The 22,019-nt window shown below is 50.4% G+C and overlaps 1 protein-coding gene across 2 annotated transcripts in view; it reads right to left on the bottom strand.

Annotated features, from left to right (window-relative positions):
• Positions 1-22,019, bottom strand: part of LOC128686222 (protein phosphatase PTC7 homolog) — a 317,819-nt gene that overhangs the window by 64,070 nt on the left and 231,730 nt on the right. The window lies entirely within an intron of this gene.

The raw sequence follows: 22,019 nt of genomic DNA, 5'->3' as shown, positions 1-22,019 counted from the left end.
CTTCTACTCTCTCACTCCCTCCCTCGTTCTAAGGTGCACACACCTCAATCGATGTTGCAATTTAAGTTTGGTGAATTTTGAATGCTTCATTGTGAGGGCGGTGAGACGGTGCACGTTGTGGAGGTTTTCATATAACCCACATGTTACCAGATGTGAGGGTGTGTTGGGTGGTGGTGTGGGTGGGGGCAGGGGTGGCGTGCACACATCTTACCTGGGTGTATTTCGTCGTGTTCAGTAACTGATGCTCAATATGATCCCATTTGGGCTGTTCTCAAGGGAGAGGAAGAAAAAACGATAAATAAAGAAGGGGAGAGAACTAAGGAGTAAAGAGGAGGAAGAGGACGGGAAAGACGAGAAAAAGAGCAATGTTTATAAAATGGTTATTTGTATATCTAACATGACATTACAGACATCACAAAATAATAATTCTAAGTCCATTAGTGGCACTCGAAACTAAGTCTGATTATTTCCAATCATAGGCAGTAAATCTCAGCGAATTTTGACAACGGAAAAAAAAGTGCATATTTCGGGCAAAAAAAATATTAGCCGAGTTTAGTCAAGAATTTACGCGACTCAAACCTTCACAGTCTCCCTGGAGAATGTGTAAAGAATCTTCACCTATATAGACTGTGTTAAGAACCTAAATTACTGCGAACGTTTGAAGTTCCTCGATCTGTACCCCTTAGATTCTAAGGGGTACAGATTGAGTCTTAGAAGGACTGGTCCCAAATTTGCGCAATCATCATTCACCATGGAAGTAAGAACGTTGGCAGATGGTACAAAATACCCCCAGTGAAAAGCAGAGGTGCAATGAGTACACTATAGGAAAACTCAAGTCGGTATTATATACCATTCTTGTACTACTACTACCACCACCTCTTCCTGCCTATACATAGCCGTCCTGCTCCACTTCTGGTTAGTGTGACTTTGTCAATGGTCCAAGTCGGACCGAAACGTCGTCGTAAGCTTCTCTCTTTTATGTGCGGGTTATTTGTGTATCGTTCCAGTCACGGTATTGTGCCTTTTTTTGTTATTTAACCCCCTGGTTGTCTTCAAGAAAAATCAGAAAGTTTCTTAAGTCAGTGCCTGATCAGCAGGCTTGTGGTGATTATGTTGGACTTCGTGCGGCTAACACCAATAGCCTGGCTGATTGGACCATCTACCTGAAGGCCTGGTCTGGGACCGGGTCGCGAGGGCGTTGACCCTTGAAACACTCTGAAGGTAGACTCCAGGAAGAGCTGGAGTCAAAACCCGCAATCACGGTGCGAAGTAGGGTTGTGGTATTAAGGAAGCTTGATTAGCTAGCCTGTAATGACTATGGGCCAGCAGGGTGCACTTCCAGCACTGCGGGTGGTAACAGCCTGGCTGATCAGGCAGTCACCAAGATAATCTGGCCCAAGTCAGGATGATGAAGCAGAAGACAACCCCCCCTCCCCCCTGGGAGCAGAACGCAGATATTGCAGTCATGTACCATGTATCTTAGACTCCGAGTCTCCATCAGCGTTCCAAGCCTTCTAATTTGGCCTCATTTCCCTTATCCTAGTCTCCAACAAAGTGTCAACACTTAGACACTTGGCTTAACTTACTTGGTGGTGAAGTAATTGTGTTAAAGAGCAGAGGTAATGACTGCGTGCGCGCGTACTAGGGAGTAAGGAGACAAACACCATGCAATAACCATGCATGCAGAGTGGCAGCCCTGCTGTTTAAATAACCAACCATACTATAAAAAAATACACACCTTATAAACATAAGCGTATAAAATGTTTACAGATGGCAGCCTAGAGACCAGAGGTCCGGGAGATGTAGTCATCAAGGTACAGTATGTATCCCGACCATCTAACTCCGTGTTACCTCACATACAAAACTGCTCTTGCTATTAAAATTGTCGAGAAGGGTATCCATAGCGGAAACAGCAAACCTCAAAGCAATACAAATTAACTCGATTAAATCTAAGCTACTCTGCTATAAAAAAAAACTTAATTAAAATGAGGTAAACCCACGAGGGTCATACAGCGCAGCAGGGCAGGGGGTAGTGCAGGATCACAGAGTTGCAAGGGTAGAGAGGATAATAAAGAAGAATTAGGAAGGGCTGTGAGGAGTGCTAAAGGAAAGATAATCAAAATTTGTGTAATAGAGATAGATATTTTGGGCTTAGAAGATAATAGTGCTACCATTACAAAAAGGAAAATGGCAAGCTGGATAACAAGAACCTTCAAAACAAAAGAATCCTAAAGAAAATGATACTTTTCAAGGTGTTTTTACTAACCACTATTTAAGGAAGGCAACAATATATATAGAAGTTTCATTCTCCACACAAATTCATACATCTACATTATTTGAACACACTTGTAATATTTAAAACTATACTCTCTGGAAGGCATCTTAAATATTTCATCATTGTCTACATTAACAAATCATCGAGGTAAAGTGTTATTCTACCTCAGATGGTTTCAAAACCCAACCTTTTCTAATGAATATTTCCACCCTGAATAATGGGACCTAGAAGTCAGGTAACACCCAGGTACCAGTTTATTGTACCAGTTTATTGTACCAGTTTATTGTACCAGTTTATTGTTAAGCAGGAGCAGCAGGTGTAGAAAGATTTGCATACACGTCTCAATCCACCCCAATACTGAGTCCGGCTTCATCGGTGGTGAGTGGTGCACAATACTGAGCCCGGCTTCATCGGTGGTGAGTGGTGCACAATACTGAGTCCGGCTTCATCGGTGGTGAGTGGTGCACAATACTGAGTCCGGCTTCATCGGTGGTGAGTGGTGCACAATACTGAGCCCGGCTTCATCGGTGGTGAGTGGTGCACAATACTGAGTCCGGCTTCATCGGTGGTGAGTGGTGCACAATACTGAGCCCGGCTTCATCGGTGGTGAGTGGTGCACAATACTGAGCCCGGCATCATCGGTGGTGAGTGGTGCACAATACTGAGTCCGGCTTCATCGGTGGTGAGTGGTGCACAATACTGAGTCCGGCTTCATCGGTGGTGAGTGGTGCACAATACTGAGCCCGGCTACATCGGTGGTGAGTGGTGCACAATACTGAGCCCGGCATCATCGGTGGTGAGTGGTGCACAATACTGAGTCCGGCTTCATCGGTGGTGAGTGGTGCACAATACTGAGTCCGGCTTCATCGGTGGTGAGTGGTGCACAATACTGAGCCCGGCTACATCGGTGGTGAGTGGTGCACAATACTGAGCCCGGCTTCATCGGTGGTGAGTGGTGCACAATACTGAGCCCGGCATCATCGGTGGTGAGTGGTGCACAATACTGAGCCCGGCTACATCGGTGGTGAGTGGTGCACAATACTGAGCCCGGCATCATCGGTGGTGAGTGGTGCACAATACTGAGCCCGGCATCATCGGTGGTGAGTGGTGCACAATACTGAGCCCGGCTACATCGGTGGTGAGTGGTGCACAATACTGAGTCCGGCTTCATCGGTGGTGAGTGGTGCACAATACTGAGCCCGGCTACATCGGTGGTGAGTGGTGCACAATACTGAGCCCGGCTTCATCGGTGGTGAGTGGTGCACAATACTGAGCCCGGCTTCATCGGTGGTGAGTGGTGCACAATACTGAGCCCGGCTTCATCGGTGGTGAGTGGTGCACAATACTGAGTCCGGCTTCATCGGTGGTGAGTGGTGCACAATACTGAGCCCGGCTTCATCGGTGGTGAGTGGTGCACAATACTGAGTCCGGCTTCATCGGTGGTGAGTGGTGCACAATACTGAGCCCGGCATCATCGGTGGTGAGTGGTGCACAATACTGAGTCCGGCTTCATCGGTGGTGAGTGGTGCACAATACTGAGTCCGGCTACATCGGTGGTGAGTGGTGCACAATACTGAGCCCGGCTACATCGGTGGTGAGTGGTGCACAATACTGAGCCCGGCATCATCGGTGGTGAGTGGTGCACAATACTGAGCCCGGCATCATCGGTGGTGAGTGGTGCACAATACTGAGTCCGGCTTCATCGGTGGTGAGTGGTGCACAATACTGAGTCCGGCTTCATCGGTGGTGAGTGGTGCACAATACTGAGCCCGGCTACATCGGTGGTGAGTGGTGCACAATACTGAGTCCGGCTACATCGGTGGTGAGTGGTGCACAATACTGAGCCCGGCTACATCGGTGGTGAGTGGTGCACAATACTGAGCCCGGCATCATCGGTGGTGAGTGGTGCACAATACTGAGTCCGGCTTCATCGGTGGTGAGTGGTGCACAATACTGAGTCCGGCTTCATCGGTGGTGAGTGGTGCACAATACTGAGCCCGGCTCATCGGTGGTGAGTGGTGCACAATACTGAGCCCGGCATCATCGGTGGTGAGTGGTGCACAATACTGAGTCCGGCTTCATCGGTGGTGAGTGGTGCACAATACTGAGTCCGGCTTCATCGGTGGTGAGTGGTGCACAATACTGAGCCCGGCTACATCGGTGGTGAGTGGTGCACAATACTGAACCCGGCTTCATCGGTGGTGAGTGGTGCACAATACTGAGTCCGGCATCATCGGTGGTGAGTGGTGCACAATACTGAGCCCGGCTACATCGGTGGTGAGTGGTGCACAATACTGAGCCCGGCATCATCGGTGGTGAGTGGTGCACAATACTGAGCCCGGCATCATCGGTGGTGAGTGGTGCACAATACTGAGCCCGGCTACGTCGGTGGTGAGTGGTACACAATACTGAGCCCGGCTTCATCGGTGGTGAGTGGTGCACAATACTGAGCCCGGCATCATCGGTGGTGAGTGGTGCACAATACTGAGCCCGGCTTCATCGGTGGTGAGTGGTGCACAATACTGAGCCAGGCATCATCGGTGGTGAGTGGTGCACAATACTGAGCCCGGCTTCATCGGTGGTGAGTGGTGCACAATACTGAGCCAGGCATCATCGGTGGTGAGTGGTGCACAATACTGAGCCCGGCTTCATCGGTGGTGAGTGGTGCACAATACTGAGTCCGGCTTCATCGGTGGTGAGTGGTGCACAATACTGAGCCCGGCTTCATCGGTGGTGAGTGGTGCACAATACTGAGCCCGGCTTCATCGGTGGTGAGTGGTGCACAATACTGAGCCCGGCATCATCGGTGGTGAGTGGTGCACAATACTGAGCCCGGTTTCATCGGTGGTGAGTGGTGCACAATACTGAGTCCGGCATCATCGGTGGTGAGTGGTGCACAATACTGAGCCCGGCATCATCGGTGGTGAGTGGTGCACAATACTGAGCCCGGCTACATCATGGAGAAGCAATAATGGGAATGGGAGACAATCAAAGTTGATCCCATTGTAGAATAGGGTTCGGACTGATGATTATGGTACCAATGATATGATACAATTGGTCTGGTAGGGTATACTGATGGAGTAAGACGTAGCTTGGTCGCCTGTAGGTCTGTCCCCCATGTCTGCCATGATCTAAACTGACGCTGTGTGGCCTAGCCTGGCGGGTACAAGGTAAGTCACGTGACAAACTAATGTTCAGAGAGGCCTACATGTGGGTGGATACTGGACAGTACAGACTCGAGTACATATTACTGACATCATTCCTTCCTTCTAGAGCCCTTCATCACCGAAGCATCTATCTTCGACGGGTTCTGAATGATAAGTGGTAAAAATAAAAAAAAAAAAAAAAAAGATGTGCGGGTGGGGATTTAACTCGCGGCGAGTGAGTCGTAAAACTCCAGGCCAGTGCGTAATCCACTGGGCCAGCTGATTATGAGGAGAGTGATCCAACCAGGTATATTTATGCAGCATAAGGAGGTTAGCATGGGCCCCACTGTGACCACAAATGTAAGTTTTTGCAGATGACTCTCCCACGAGCGTCCCACGCTGGTGGGAGATTAATTTATAAAAACTTACGTTTGTGGCCACAGTGGGGCCCATGCTAACCTCTCTATGGTGTATAAATATACCTGGTTGGATGAATCTTATAGCTATTTGGCCCAGTGGATTACGCGCTGACCTGGAGTTTTACGACTCACTCGCCGCGAGTTCCGTCCCCACCCGTACGGTAGTTTGTTTGCAATCGTGCCATTACGAACTCGTGAGTAATAAGTGGTAAACAGTACATCAAGAAGCATTATGCGTGGAAGGTTCAACGTTCCTCAACACCCTCACTTAAAACATAATTCTTGATAAGCTGAGTTTTGGTCACTAGATGGGAATGCTGAAAGTACAAACATTCTGACTGACCAGTAAGCTTGTCTGAGGGCTGCTGCAACGAAAATGATTACCAGAACCATTAACAGGTAAATACTTAGATACCAGGTAGTCAAATATGGCTGGTACATTCCGTAGAGTTTAAGTGATACGTACTTACAGATGTGTGTACTACAAGGCACTCCACCCGGGTTGGCCGCATACGCACGCAAGCAAGCACGCAGGCAGGCACGCAGACAGGCACGTACGCACTTGCACGCACGCGCACACATGCACACAAGCAAGCAAGTAAAGATATAGGGCCAGGTGCTGTGACTCGACCCTTGCAACCTCAAATAGATGACTACAAATGGGCGCGCGCGCACACACACACACACACACACACCTTTTTCCTTAATTCATCTGTCAAGATATGGCTTTCATATTTTCCGACCCGACATGACACACTACACTGTCTGTGAAGTCTGAGGATAACGACTCTTGCATTACATTTTCATATTTTCCAGTGAATGTAGTTTTTGTGTGGCAGCTGTGTGCGTCCCCTCACTTACCTCCCACCAGTGGCAGCTGTGTGCGTCCCCTCACTTACCTCCCACCAGTGGCAGCTGTGTGCGTCCCCTCACTTACCTCCCACCAGTGGTAGCTGTGTGCGTCCCCTCACTTACCTCCCACCAGTGGTAGCTGTGTGCGTCCCCTCACTTACCTCCCACCAGTGGTAGCTGTGTGCGTCCCCTCACTTACCTCCCACCAGTGGCAGCTGTGTGCGTCCCCTCACTTACCTCCCACCAGTGGCAGCTGTGTGCGGCCCCTCACTTACCTCCCACCAGTGGTAGCTGTGTGCGTCCCCTCACTTACCTCCCACCAGTGGTAGCTGTGTGCGTCCCCTCACTTACCTCCCACCAGTGGTAGCTGTGTGCGTCCCCTCACTTACCTCCCACCAGTGGTAGCTGTGTGCGTCCCCTCACTTACCTCCCACCAGTGGCAGCTGTGTGCGTCCCCTCACTTACCTCCCACCAGTGGTAGCTGTGTGCGTCCCCTCACTTACCTCCCACCAGTGGCAGCTGTGTGCGTCCCCTCACTTACCTCCCACCAGTGGTAGCTGTGTGCGTCCCCTCACTTACCTCCCACCAGTGGTAGCTGTGTGCGTCCCCTCACTTACCTCCCACCAGTGGTAGCTGTGTGCGTCCCCTCACTTACCTCCCACCAGTGGTAGCTGTGTGCGTCCCCTCACTTACCTCCCACCAGTGGCAGCTGTGTGCGTCCCCTCACTTACCTCCCACCAGTGGCAGCTGTGTGCGTCCCCTCACTTACCTCCCACAAGTGGCAGCTGTGTGCGTCCCCTCACTTACCTCCCACAAGTGGCAGCTGTGTGCGTCCCCTCACTTACCTCCCACCAGTGGTAGCTGTGTGCGTCCCCTCACTTACCTCCCACCAGTGGTAGCTGTGTGCGTCCCCTCACTTACCTCCCACCAGTGGTAGCTGTGTGCGTCCCCTCACTTACCTCCCACCAGTGGCAGCTGTGTGCGTCCCCTCACTTACCTCCCACCAGTGGTAGCTGTGTGCGTCCCCTCACTTACCTCCCACCAGTGGTAGCTGTGTGCGTCCCCTCACTTACCTCCCACCAGTGGTAGCTGTGTGCGTCCCCTCACTTACCTCCCACCAGTGGTAGCTGTGTGCGTCCCCTCACTTACCTCCCACCAGTGGTAGCTGTGTGCGTCCCCTCACTTACCTCCCACCAGTGGTAGCTGTGTGCGTCCCCTCACTTACCTCCCACCAGTGGTAGCTGTGTGCGTCCCCTCACTTACCTCCCACCAGTGGTAGCTGTGTGCGTCCCCTCACTTACCTCCCACCAGTGGTAGCTGTGTGCGTCCCCTCACTTACCTCCCACCAGTGGTAGCTGTGTGCGTCCCCTCACTTACCTCCCACCAGTGGTAGCTGTGTGCGTCCCCTCACTTACCTCCCACCAGTGGTAGCTGTGTGCGTCCCCTCACTTACCTCCCACCAGTGGTAGCTGTGTGCGTCCCCTCACTTACCTCCCACCAGTGGTAGCTGTGTGCGTCCCCTCACTTACCTCCCACCAGTGGCAGCTGTGTGCGTCCCCTCACTTACCTCCCACCAGTGGTAGCTGTGTGCGTCCCCTCACTTACCTCCCACCAGTGGTAGCTGTGTGCGTCCCCTCACTTACCTCCCACCAGTGGTAGCTGTGTGCGTCCCCTCACTTACCTCCCACCAGTGGTAGCTGTGTGCGTCCCCTCACTTACCTCCCACCAGTGGTAGCTGTGTGCGTCCCCTCACTTACCTCCCACCAGTGGTAGCTGTGTGCGTCCCCTCACTTACCTCCCACCAGTGGTAGCTGTGTGCGTCCCCTCACTTACCTCCCACCAGTGGTAGCTGTGTGCGTCCCCTCACTTACCTCCCACCAGTGGTAGCTGTGTGCGTCCCCTCACTTACCTCCCACCAGTGGTAGCTGTGTGCGTCCCCTCACTTACCTCCCACCAGTGGTAGCTGTGTGCGTCCCCTCACTTACCTCCCACCAGTGGTAGCTGTGTGCTGTGTGCGTCCCCTCACTTACCTCCCACCAGTGGTAGCTGTGTGCGTCCCCTCACTTACCTCCCACAGCTGTGTGCGTCCCCTCACTTACCTCCCACCAGTGGCAGCTGTGTGCGTCCCCTCACTTACCTCCCCAGCTGTGTGCCCCTCACTTACCTCCCACCAGTGGTAGCTGTGTGCGTCCCCTCACTTACCTCCCACCAGTGGTAGCTGTGTGCGTCCCCTCACTTACCTCCCACCAGTGGTAGCTGTGTGCGTCCCCTCACTTACCTCCCACCAGTGGTAGCTGTGTGCGTCCCCTCACTTACATCCCACCAGTGGTGGCAGCTGTGTGCGTCCCATCACTTACCTCCCACCAGTGGTAGCTGTGTGCGTCCCCTCACTTACCTCCCACCAGTGGTAGCTGTGTGCGTCCCCTCACTTACCTCCCACCAGTGGTAGCTGTGTGCGTCCCCTCACTTACCTCCCACCAGTGGTAGCTGTGTGCGTCCCCTCACTTACCTCCCACCAGTGGTAGCTGTGTGCGTCCCCTCACTTACCTCCCACCAGTGGTAGCTGTGTGCGTCCCCTCACTTACCTCCCACCAGTGGTAGCTGTGTGCGTCCCCTCACTTACCTCCCACCAGTGGTAGCTGTGTGCGTCCCCTCACTTACCTCCCACCAGTGGTAGCTGTGTGCGTCCCCTCACTTACCTCCCACCAGTGGTAGCTGTGTGCGTCCCCTCACTTACCTCCCACCAGTGGTAGCTGTGTGCGTCCCCTCACTTACCTCCCACCAGTGGTAGCTGTGTGCGTCCCCTCACTTACCTCCCACCAGTGGTAGCTGTGTGCGTCCCCTCACTTACCTCCCACCAGTGGTAGCTGTGTGCGTCCCCTCACTTACCTCCCACCAGTGGTAGCTGTGTGCGTCCCCTCACTTACCTCCCACCAGTGGTAGCTGTGTGCGTCCCCTCACTTACCTCCCACCAGTGGTAGCTGTGTGCGTCCCCTCACTTACCTCCCACCAGTGGTAGCTGTGTGCGTCCCCTCACTTACCTCCCACCAGTGGTAGCTGTGTGCGTCCCCTCACTTACCTCCCACCAGTGGTAGCTGTGTGCGTCCCCTCACTTACCTCCCACCAGTGGTAGCTGTGTGCGTCCCCTCACTTACCTCCCACCAGTGGTAGCTGTGTGCGTCCCCTCACTTACCTCCCACCAGTGGTAGCTGTGTGCGTCCCCTCACTTACCTCCCACCAGTGGTAGCTGTGTGCGTCCCCTCACTTACCTCCCACCAGTGGTAGCTGTGTGCGTCCCCTCACTTACCTCCCACCAGTGGTAGCTGTGTGCGTCCCCTCACTTACCTCCCACCAGTGGTAGCTGTGTGCGTCCCCTCACTTACCTCCCACCAGTGGTAGCTGTGTGCGTCCCCTCACTTACCTCCCACCAGTGGTAGCTGTGTGCGTCCCCTCACTTACCTCCCACCAGTGGTAGCTGTGTGCGTCCCCTCACTTACCTCCCACCAGTGGTAGCTGTGTGCGTCCCCTCACTTACCTCCCACCAGTGGTAGCTGTGTGCGTCCCCTCACTTACCTCCCACCAGTGGTAGCTGTGTGCGTCCCCTCACTTACCTCCCACCAGTGGTAGCTGTGTGCGTCCCCTCACTTACCTCCCACCAGTGGTAGCTGTGTGCGTCCCCTCACTTACCTCCCACCAGTGGTAGCTGTGTGCGTCCCCTCACTTACCTCCCACCAGTGGTAGCTGTGTGCGTCCCCTCACTTACCTCCCACCAGTGGTAGCTGTGTGCGTCCCCTCACTTACCTCCCACCAGTGGTAGCTGTGTGCGTCCCCTCACTTACCTCCCACCAGTGGTAGCTGTGTGCGTCCCCTCACTTACCTCCCACCAGTGGTAGCTGTGTGCGTCCCCTCACTTACCTCCCACCAGTGGTAGCTGTGTGCGTCCCCTCACTTACCTCCCACCAGTGGTAGTCCCCTCACTTACCTCCCACCAGTGGTAGCTGTGTGCGTCCCCTCACTTACCTCCCACCAGTGGTAGCTGTGTGCGTCCCCTCACTTACCTCCCACCAGTGGTAGCTGTGTGCGTCCCCTCACTTACCTCCCACCAGTGGTAGCTGTGTGCGTCCCCTCACTTACCTCCCACCAGTGGTAGCTGTGTGCGTCCCCTCACTTACCTCCCACCAGTGGTAGCTGTGTGCGTCCCCTCACTTACCTCCCACCAGTGGTAGCTGTGTGCGTCCCCTCACTTACCTCCCACCAGTGGTAGCTGTGTGCGTCCCCTCACTTACCTCCCACCAGTGGTAGCTGTGTGCGTCCCCTCACTTACCTCCCACCAGTGGTAGCTGTGTGCGTCCCCTCACTTACCTCCCACCAGTGGTAGCTGTGTGCGTCCCCTCACTTACCTCCCACCAGTGGTAGCTGTGTGCGTCCCCTCACTTACCTCCCACCAGTGGTAGCTGTGTGCGTCCCCTCACTTACCTCCCACCAGTGGTAGCTGTGTGCGTCCCCTCACTTACCTCCCACCAGTGGTAGCTGTGTGCGTCCCCTCACTTACCTCCCACCAGTGGTAGCTGTGTGCGTCCCCTCACTTACCTCCCACCAGTGGTAGCTGTGTGCGTCCCCTCACTTACCTCCCACCAGTGGTAGCTGTGTGCGTCCCCTCACTTACCTCCCACCAGTGGTAGCTGTGTGCGTCCCCTCACTTACCTCCCACCAGTGGTAGCTGTGTGCGTCCCCTCACTTACCTCCCACCAGTGGTAGCTGTGTGCGTCCCCTCACTTACCTCCCACCAGTGGTAGCTGTGTGCGTCCCCTCACTTACCTCCCACCAGTGGTAGCTGTGTGCGTCCCCTCACTTACCTCCCACCAGTGGTAGCTGTGTGCGTCCCCTCACTTACCTCCCACCAGTGGTAGCTGTGTGCGTCCCCTCACTTACCTCCCACCAGTGGTAGCTGTGTGCGTCCCCTCACTTACCTCCCACCAGTGGTAGCTGTGTGCGTCCCCTCACTTACCTCCCACCAGTGGTAGCTGTGTGCGTCCCCTCACTTACCTCCCACCAGTGGTAGCTGTGTGCGTCCCCTCACTTACCTCCCACCAGTGGTAGCTGTGTGCGTCCCCTCACTTACCTCCCACCAGTGGTAGCTGTGTGCGTCCCCTCACTTACCTCCCACCAGTGGTAGCTGTGTGCGTCCCCTCACTTACCTCCCACCAGTGGTAGCTGTGTGCGTCCCCTCACTTACCTCCCACCAGTGCGTCCCCTCACTTACCTCCCACCAGTGGTAGCTGTGTGTGTCCCCTCACTTACCTCCCACCAGTGGTAGCTGTGTGTGTCCCCTCACTTACCTCCCACCAGTGGTAGCTGTGTGCGTCCCCTCACTTACCTCCCACCAGTGGTAGCTGTGTGCGTCCCCTCACTTACCTCCCACCAGTGGTAGCTGTGTGCGTCGGCTCACTTACCTCCCACCAGTGGTAGCTGTGTGCGTCGGCTCACTTACCTCCCACCAGTGGTAGCTGTGTGCGTCCCCTCACTTACCTCCCACCAGTGGTAGCTGTGTGCGTCCCCTCACTTACCTCCCACCAGTGGTAGCTGTGTGCGTCCCCTCACTTACCTCCCACCAGTGGTAGCTGTGTGCGTCCCCTCACTTACCTCCCACCAGTGGTAGCTGTGTGCGTCCCCTCACTTACCTCCCACCAGTGGTAGCTGTGTGCGTCCCCTCACTTACCTCCCACCAGTGGTAGCTGTGTGCGTCCCCTCACTTACCTCCCACCAGTGGTAGCTGTGTGCGTCCCCTCACCTCCCACCAGTGGTAGCTGTGTGCGTCCCCTCACCTCCCACCAGTGGTAGCTGTGTGCGTCCCCTCACTTACCTCCCACCAGTGGTAGCTGTGTGCGTCCCCTCACTTACCTCCCACCAGTGGTAGCTGTGTGCGTCCCCTCACTTACCTCCCACCAGTGGTAGCTGTGTGCGTCCCCTCACTTACCTCCCACCAGTGGTAGCTGTGTGCGTCCCCTCACTTATCTCCCACCAGTGGTAGCTGTGTGCGTCCCCTCACTTACCTCCCACCAGTGGTAGCTGTGTGCGTCCCCTCACTTACCTCCCACCAGTGGTAGCTGTGTGCGTCCCCTCACTTACCTCCCACCAGTGGTAGCTGTGTGCGCCCCCTCACTTACCTCCCACCAGTGGTAGCTGTGTGCGTCCCCTCACTTACCTCCCACCAGTGGTAGCTGTGTGCGTCCCCTCACTTACCTCCCACCAGTGGTAGCTGTGTGCGTCCCCTCACTTACCTCCCACCAGTGGTAGCTGTGTGCGTCCCCTCACTTACCTCCCACCAGTGGTAGCTGTGTGCGTCCCCTCACTTACCTCCCACCAGTGGTAGCTGTGTGCGTCCCTTCACTTACCTCCCACCAGTGGTAGCTGTGTGCGTCCCCTCACCTCCCACCAGTGGTAGCTGTGTGCGTCCCCTCACTTACCTCCCACCAGTGGTAGCTGTGTGCGTCCCCTCACTTACCTCCCACCAGTGGTAGCTGTGTGCGTCCCCTCACTTACCTCCCACCAGTGGTAGCTGTGTGCGTCCCCTCACTTACCTCCCACCAGTGGTAGCTGTGTGCGTCCCCTCACTTACCTCCCACCAGTGGTAGCTGTGTGCGTCCCTTCACTTACCTCCCACCAGTGGTAGCTGTGTGCGTCCCCTCACTTACCTCCCACCAGTGGTAGCTGTGTGCGTCCCTTCACTTACCTCCCACCAGTGGTAGCTGTGTGCGTCCCTTCACTTACCTCCCACCAGTGGTAGCTGTGTGCGTCCCCTCACTTACCTCCCACCAGTGGTAGCTGTGTGCGTCCCCTCACTTACCTCCCACAAAGCCTCATCTTCCGCCGCACAACGACTCACCTGGAAGAGAGAAAAACACAAACTTTAATACCACAGAGTAAGAGTATGTCTTCGGCACAACTATTAGCGTGCAATCTTAGTGTTGCTAATGTTGACAAATTTTGCAACAATTATTTTATGATATTGGTTCCCCAACACCATAACTTAGAAGCTCATCTATAAATGTGTCTCCTGCCCGTCTGTGTCTCCTGCCCGTCTAGTGTGTCTCCTGCCCGTCTGTGTCTCCTGCCCGTCTAGTGTGTCTCCTGCCCGTCTAGTGTGTCTCCTGCCCGTCTAGTGTGTCTCCTGCCCGTCTAGTGTGTCTCCTGCCCGTCTAGTGTGTCTCCTGCCCGTCTAGTGTGTCTCCTGCCCGTCTAGTGTGTCTCCTGCCCGTCTAGTGTGTCTTTCCTCTGCCGTCACTTTCATCTCCAATATCAAGCACAAACAAACCTTTCAGGTAGAAAAAATAAACATATTATGGTCTTGCCCAGTCGAATGAACCAAACTATACAAATTAGTTTTCATCACCGCAATTTTTTTTATTTCAGGCAAAAACTCATGACAGAAGAATCTTCCCTTGAACTAGCACAGAGTTGCTACACATCTATTAACTTTGCTTAAACTGGCGTCTCATTCTCCCCGCCACCAGTACACCATCTCAGAAAATAAAAACACAGAAAACTGCGTATTACCCATACGTCGTGTTAGGACTATTATTATACATTCATTATTATTATAATTATTTAATATTCACAAAATAAACCTAAACCCACATAAGTTACTTTACACTACACAGTGCACAAATATATACACGCATTAGTACACACGTGGGCAACCTTACGGACATAAATACGTATACACAATAATAGTGGTGTCACAACTATTCAAAAATTAAATTAACAATTAAAAAAAACAAACAGGGTGGACATGTGGATGTGGCAGCACGCGCGGTGTCTGGCCAAACCCAGGTAACATTAATAATTACCACGTTTCTCATCTAGGACGAACATCACGGACCACAGAAGGAAAATCATACTTCACCAACCAAGAAGACTATCTTGGCCTCTTGGAAGGCATGCGATACGCTGCCACACAAGAAATTAATATACAAATTATAAGAAAGAAGGGGAAGTTACATCATTAAGGGTATTCCGGTAGATAAAAGTTTTTAAAAGAAATACGAAAAATTAGAGGAAAACAAGTAAATTTACAAAATATTATAAATGACATAGCCGGAAGATGAACAGGATATCATCACCGTCGGAGGATGACGAACAAGACTACATTATCGTCGGAGGATCACGAATACGATATTATCGCTGGAAGAAGATCAACACGATAACATTACCATCGGAGGATCACAAACACGATATCATCGTTGGAGGATGACGAACAGGATAACATCACTGAATGATGACGAACAGGATAACATCACTGAATGATGACGAACAGGATAACATCAGCGTCGTACGATGAAGTGAAAAATCTCGGACAACTTTCAGGTTCCCTAAATAGAGTTCATTACATACACAATTACGTGATCGTCTTGGATGAACTTGATAAAGCTGACTTGTAGCAAAACACTGTAAATAAAGGTTTGTTGTGTAGGCGAGAGCAATAATGGAATGCCTGGCACCAAATTGTATCCCACACCTCACACTCTTAAGACAGATGAAGATCGTCTAGACAATTCGCACCATGGAGGAAAAAAAGAACTAAATTTCATTGCATTGGAAAAACGAAGTCTGAGGGAATATGGTCACAACGTACTAGATATCCAAGAGACACGCATGGCAGGAAGGGTATCACCACAAATGGAAACTAAGTACCAAACTAAGCCAAGATATATAAATGATTCTTTAGCTTGACAAATGCAATTGTGATGGGGGGGGGGGGGGAGGTTGCACACAAAATTAGCTACGGGCATAACGAGAAATTTTCAATTTCTCACACAGCAGTAAACAGAGCAAAATCCAGCATTAGCGAAGAAAAAAAGCCCAGCACCCAAAGACATGGTACTGGCGACTATTATTCCTATCCTCATAGCAGACAAATAAAAATACTCGCCACATTTTTGTATAATTTCCGGATACCAAACCATGAAAATCACCTCGGTCAAAGACAAAAATTACAGGAAGATATATGCAAAATGATGTTCAATGGTGATAAGTTCCAGCTGCTTAGATACAGAAAGGATGAAGAACTCGTACATATATAAAATTCAAGTGGATCTTCAAACACAACGCAAGGAACACGTGAAAGAACTGGGTCATTATGTCAGCTGACCTGTCTTTCAAAGAACACAATAAGACCAAGGTCTTGACAGCCAGGAAAATGACGGGGAGAATAATGACAACTTTCAAAACAAGTGGTGACACTATTCAAATCACTTGTGCTCTCTCGTTTAGAATATTGTTCATTGTTGGCGGCCACTTTCTGGGAAGGAGAGATCAGAGCTGGACAGAAACATCATTTACGGCACGCACGGAGCCAATAAAGCATTTAAATTAATAGGAACGCCTCGAAGTCCTAAATATGTACTCATAAGAGAGAGAGAGAGCACACAAGGTGAAAAGAGACAGGATGTTCCAGAGATGGGACACAGAAACAAGGGGTCACAATTGGAAATTGAAGACTCAGATGAGTCAAAGGCATGTTAGGAAGTATTTCCTCAGAGTTGTCAGGAAGTGGAATAGTCTGGCAAGTGACGTAGTAGAGGCAGGAACCATATAGAGTTTTAAAATGCGAGATATGACAAAGCTCATGGAGCAGGGAAAGAGGACCTAGTACCGATCAATGAAGAGGCGGTGCCAGCAGCTACGTCTCGACCCTTACAACCTCAAATAGGTGAGTACGTACACACACACACACACACACACACAGTTCATTGCACTGTATGTACTCCTTACATATAAAGATAACACTCAAGACGGTGGGAAGGGGGTTAAACACAAGTAGAGACGGGACCCAGGAGCTAAAGCTCCATTCCAACAAATACAGGCAGGAGAGACTTACATTAACACCTCTGAAATAAAGTAAACACGTCACAAGCGACCGTAATCGCCCATCAGAATAAAAACGCTAAGAGCGAACTTCAAAGTAAACTCCCCGCTTAATTAAAGGGAGTTTAATTGGACATCCCTGGCATAATTAGCCGGAGGAGCCGGAAGTAACACTTTCTGATAACAGCTACAACAAGACTGAAAGAAGAGCAAGAAGCTAATTGAGAAACTAAAGCAAATGATGTCTAGAAACTACAAACTCCCACACAATTCTTAAGAAAAAATGAAGTATAAAAATCTACAGTGCGTGAAGACCAAACCCTCACGATGTAGCTCTGAGAGAGAGAGAGAGAGAGAGAGAGAGAGAGAGAGAGAGAGAGAGAGAGAGAGAGAGAGAGAGAGAAATCTGGCAAACAAGACAGCCAGGAAGCTTACAACACTTCACCGTATCTTGCATCTGCTTGACAATAAGGGTTGCAAGATCCTATATGAGGCACAAGTACGCTCACACCTTGAGTATGCTCCACTTTCCTGGTTTGCCTGCCTCATCCATACTCATCTGCGACTACTTGACAGAGTAGAGAACAGAGCAAGACTTTTCATCTCTCGCCTGGACCCATCCTGAATAGATCTCTCCTTTTAGCAGAGCCTACACCACAGGAGGGATGTGGGTGGCATTACTGTTATGTACAAGGCCAACACTGTCAAAGTACCACACTTGGATCCACTTCGAGGACAGCGTGAAGCAAGCTTCTATACCACAAGACGGGCAGAAAGCAGCAACTTCACTCTGGCTGTACCCTTCTCCAGAACATCACTTCATCTGAGATCATTTATCCCCAGGATGACTCGAGGCTGGAACACATTCGTACAGCATTATGATGTCAACGAGATAAAGTCAGTTGATCAAATTAAAATGCTGGCCCAGAGATGGCTCCAACTTCATCCTATTCCCTATTTGTATGCTTCATGACAAAAATGCTTACAAATGAGCTGATGTAGGTAACAGCTCTTAGCTTGTCAATAAAGTTAGGAATCCTTAACCTAACCTTGTCAAACCCTGTGTAAAAAAAATGGGAGAGAGAGGAGGGGGGAAGATAGTGGAAATATATGAAGCAGCAGTCCCATGAAATATATGAAGCAGCAGTCCCATGAAATATATGAAGCAGCAGTCCCATGAAATATATGAAGCAGCAGCCCCATGAAATATATGAAGCAGCAGTCCCATGAAATATATGAAGCAGCAGTCCCATGAAATATATGAAGCAGCAGTCCCATGAAATATATGAAGCAGCAGCCCCATGAAATATATGAAGCAGCAGCCCCATGAAATATATGAAGCAGCAGTCCCATGAAATATATGAAGCAGCAGCCCCATGAAATATATGAAGCAGCAGCCCCATGAAATATATGAAGCAGCAGCCCCATGAAATATATGAAGCAGCAGCCCCATGAAATATATGAAGCAGCAGCCCCATGAAATATATGAAGCAGCAGTCCCATGAAACACATGAAGCAGCAGTCCCATGAAACATATGAAGCAGCAGCCCCATGAAACATATGAAGCAGCAGTCCCATGAAACACATGAAGCAGCAGTCCCATGAAACATGAAGCAGCAGTCCCATGAAACACATGAAGCAGCAGTCCCATGAAACACATGAAGCAGCAGTCCCATGAAACATGAAGCAGCAGTCCCATGAAACATGAAGCAGCAGTCCCATGAAACATGAAGCAGCAGTCCCATGAAACACATGAAGCAGCAGCCCCATGAAACATGAAGCAGCAGCCCCATGAAACATATGAAGCAGCAGTCCCATGAAATATATGAAGCAGCAGTCCCATGAAATATATGAAGCAGCAGTCCCATGAAATATATGAAGCAGCAGTCCCATGAAATATATGAAGCAGCAGTCCCATGAAATATATGAAGCAGCAGTCCCATGAAATATATGAAGCAGCAGTCCCATGAAATATATGAAGCAGCAGTCCCATGAAATATATGAAGCAGCAGTCCCATGAAATATATGAAGCAGCAGTCCCATGAAACATATGAAGCAGCAGCCCCATGAAATATATGAAGCAGCAGTCCCATGAAATATATGAAGCAGCAGCCCCATGAAATATATGAAGCAGCAGCCCCATGAAATATATGAAGCAGTAGCCCCATGAAATATATGAAGCAGCAGCCCCATGAAACATATGAAGCAGCAGTCCCATGAAACATATGAAGCAGAAGCTCCCATGAAATATATGAAGCAGCAGCCCCATGAAACATATGAAGCAGCAGTCCCATGAAATATATGAAGCAGCAGCCCCATGAAACACATGAAACAGCAGCCTCCATGGAACATATGAAGCAGCAGCCCCCATGAAACATTTGACGCAGTAGTCTCACGAAACATGAACCAGAAGCCCCCCTGAAACATATGAAGCAGCAGCTCCCATGAAACATATGAAGCAGCAGCCACATGAAACATATGAAGCAGCAGTCCCACGAAACATGCAGCAGCAGCCCCCATGAAATAAGTCATCATATCTCCAAGTCACACACTATCTACTGCAGAGCTGCAGTTTACACCGGCACAAACAGCTCCCGGGTTACACGTCGCCTACATGTCTGCAAATCCTGGCGCGAAAAATGAGACGAGAAGACCCACTCCGATTTTTATCAAGTCTATTCAGTGGATCACCAAAATACGATATATATCCATGGACAGAGGGGAGAGGGGTGAGCGACGGATCTTGTGGGGAGGGGGAAGTGACGAATTTGGTGGAGAGGGGGAGGCGACGGATTTGCTGGGGAGGGGGAGGCGACGGATCTGGTGAGGAGGGGGAGGCGACGGATTTAGTAGGGAGGGAGAAGCGACGGATTTAGTGAGTTGAGAGGAAAGAAAACCTGTGGCAGGTTTCTAGTTTTTTTCCCCCTCGCATCCCGGCTTGGTGTCAGTTTTTTTTTTTTTTTTTTTTGCTGATTGCCTATTTAACCAGGTTGCTGCAGTTGGCGGCCAGCTGGTCCACACTGCCATCACAGCCTGGTTGATTGGACACTTCGCAGAGGTTGTGGTCCAATATTCACTTGGGGACTTCTACACTTGTTCCAGCCATATTTCTGACATCTGCTGGTGCAGGACCACAGATGTTGACAGTGTTCTCTTACTGTGTTCACGGCGCCCCTGTTTTTCACTAAGTCTAACCTACACCTCCCCCCCCCCAAGTCTCTCATTCCAGTACATTGTTATGGTAGTATGCAGATCTACTAAGAAAATGGAAAAATTGTGGATGGTAAGGCTATACCTGTTAATATATCTGATCATAGTTGCAGGGATCACCGCCACTTCAGTCCAGGGCCTCCAAAACCGAAAACATAATTGGAACAATAACTATTAGGAAAATGGTTTGTATCAGTTTACAGATTTGTGTTCTCAATGGAAAATTTATATATATTATATGTGTAGGAGTGTATGGTGCAGTGAGTTAGAGCATCGTGAATTTTCGCTCACCATGAGATGGGCTAAAACAACACGGGTTCGATCCTCCGGCAAGTCGCAGACTTTATATATATATATAATTTCTAGTATCGTCTGCAAACGATTCGGTGCTATTATTTATATCTCTCTGTCAGATATGTAAATAAGAACTAGAACAAGTATTGTGGTTTGAGAAACAGCTTCTCATAGTGAAGCCTTTGATTTTATTTTGTTCACTCATTCTTTGGGTTCTATTTGTTGTAAAGCTAAATATCCATGTGCTCATTTTCAGTTATTCCTTTTACATACATTTTATGCCACATTACACCATTATCACAATTGCTGAAGACCTTTGCAATGCGTGTACACAAACTAATTTTGTGGTGCAGTGCATCCAGGGTCATGATGTAATGGTCGAGCAACTGTGATCAGCGGGACCTACATGTTCTGAACCAACACTGCCTGATATACCTTTGATATATACCTTTGAAGAATTTGGAGAGTATATCTACTCTCTGAGCCCGGCCATGGGCCAGGCTCGTCTGGTGCTTGCCTGGTCAACCAGGCTGTTGCTGTTGGAGGCCCGCTGCCCCACATATCCATCACAGCCTGGTTGATCTGGCACCTGGTGAACATACTTGTCTAGTTTCCTCTTGAAGGCTTCAACACATGTTCCAGCAGTGTTTCTGATATCTTCTGGTAAGATGTTGAAAAGTCTGGGACCCCTGCTCCTCACTGGGTTTATTTTACACTTCCTCCCATATCTCTCACTCCAGTATGTTGTTATGGCAGTGTGCAGATTTGGGACCAAGCCCTCGAGTGCCTTCCAGGTATATATTATCATGTACCTCTCTCTCCTCCGCTCCAATGAGTACATGTTCAAGACTTGCAGGCGTTCCCAGTAGTTTAGGTGCTTTACTGGCTCAATGTGAGCCGTAAACGATCTCTGTATATGTTCCAGCTCCGATATTTCTCCTGCCCTGAACGGGGCCGTCAGCACTGAGCAATATTCTAAGTGAGGGAGCACTAGCGATTTGAAGAGTGTCACCATCGGCATTGTTTCCCTTGTTTCGAAAGTTCTCAATACCCACCCAGTCATCTTCCTGGCTGTCGTGATCTTTGTCTTGTTATGGTCTTTAAAAGAAAGGTCCGCTGACATAATTATTCCCAGGTCTTTTACGTGTTCCTTACGTTCTATTTGATGACCCTCTCGAGTTTTGTATATAGTGCTCCTTTTGAGTTCTTCATTCTTTCCATACCTAAGCAGCTGGAACTTATCACCACTGAACGTCATGTTTTCCACTGCCCACTGGAAAACCCTGTTTGTCTTCCTGTACTTTTTCAGTGTCCTCTACCGTACTGACTTTTATGCTTATTTTAGTGTCATCTGCAAATGATACAAAAGTGTGCCGGGTGTTTTTGTCTGTCTGCTATGAGGATGAGGAACATCAGAGGTGCCAAGACAGTGCCTTGGGGCACTGAGCTCTTTACCTCGCTGATGCTGGATCTTGCCCTGTTCACTACTACTTTTTGTGTTGTGTGTGTTAGGAAACCGAAAATCCATCTGCCTACCTTCCCCGTAATGCCCATGGCCTTCATTTTGTGCGTTATCACTCCATGATCGCATTTGTCAAACGCCTTTGCAAAATCTGTGTAAATCGCATCTGCGTTTTGGTCGTCTTCCAGTGCCTCCGCAATTCTGTCATAATGGTTCAGCAGCTGTGACAGACATGATCGTCCTGCTCTAAAACCATGCTCGTTCGGGTTATGTTGGTTGTGCTGCTCCATGAAATTTGTAACCTGCCGTCTCATCACGAAGATTTTTATGATGTGAGAGGTTAGGGCTACTGGTCTGTAATTTTTAGCTAGTACTCTACTACCTCCCTTGTGCAAAGGAGCTATGTCTGCACTCTTTGAAGCCTCTAGTATTTCACCTAGATCTAAGCTCTTTCTCCAAAGAATACTGAGGGCTCGTGCTAGTGGTAGTTTGGA

The sequence above is a fragment of the Cherax quadricarinatus genome, chromosome 9 (assembly GCF_038502225.1).
Source record: "Cherax quadricarinatus isolate ZL_2023a chromosome 9, ASM3850222v1, whole genome shotgun sequence".
Lineage (NCBI taxonomy): Eukaryota > Metazoa > Arthropoda > Malacostraca > Decapoda > Parastacidae > Cherax > Cherax quadricarinatus.
Note: the sequence above shows the minus strand (reverse complement) of the source record. Positions and strands in the feature narration are given on the sequence as shown.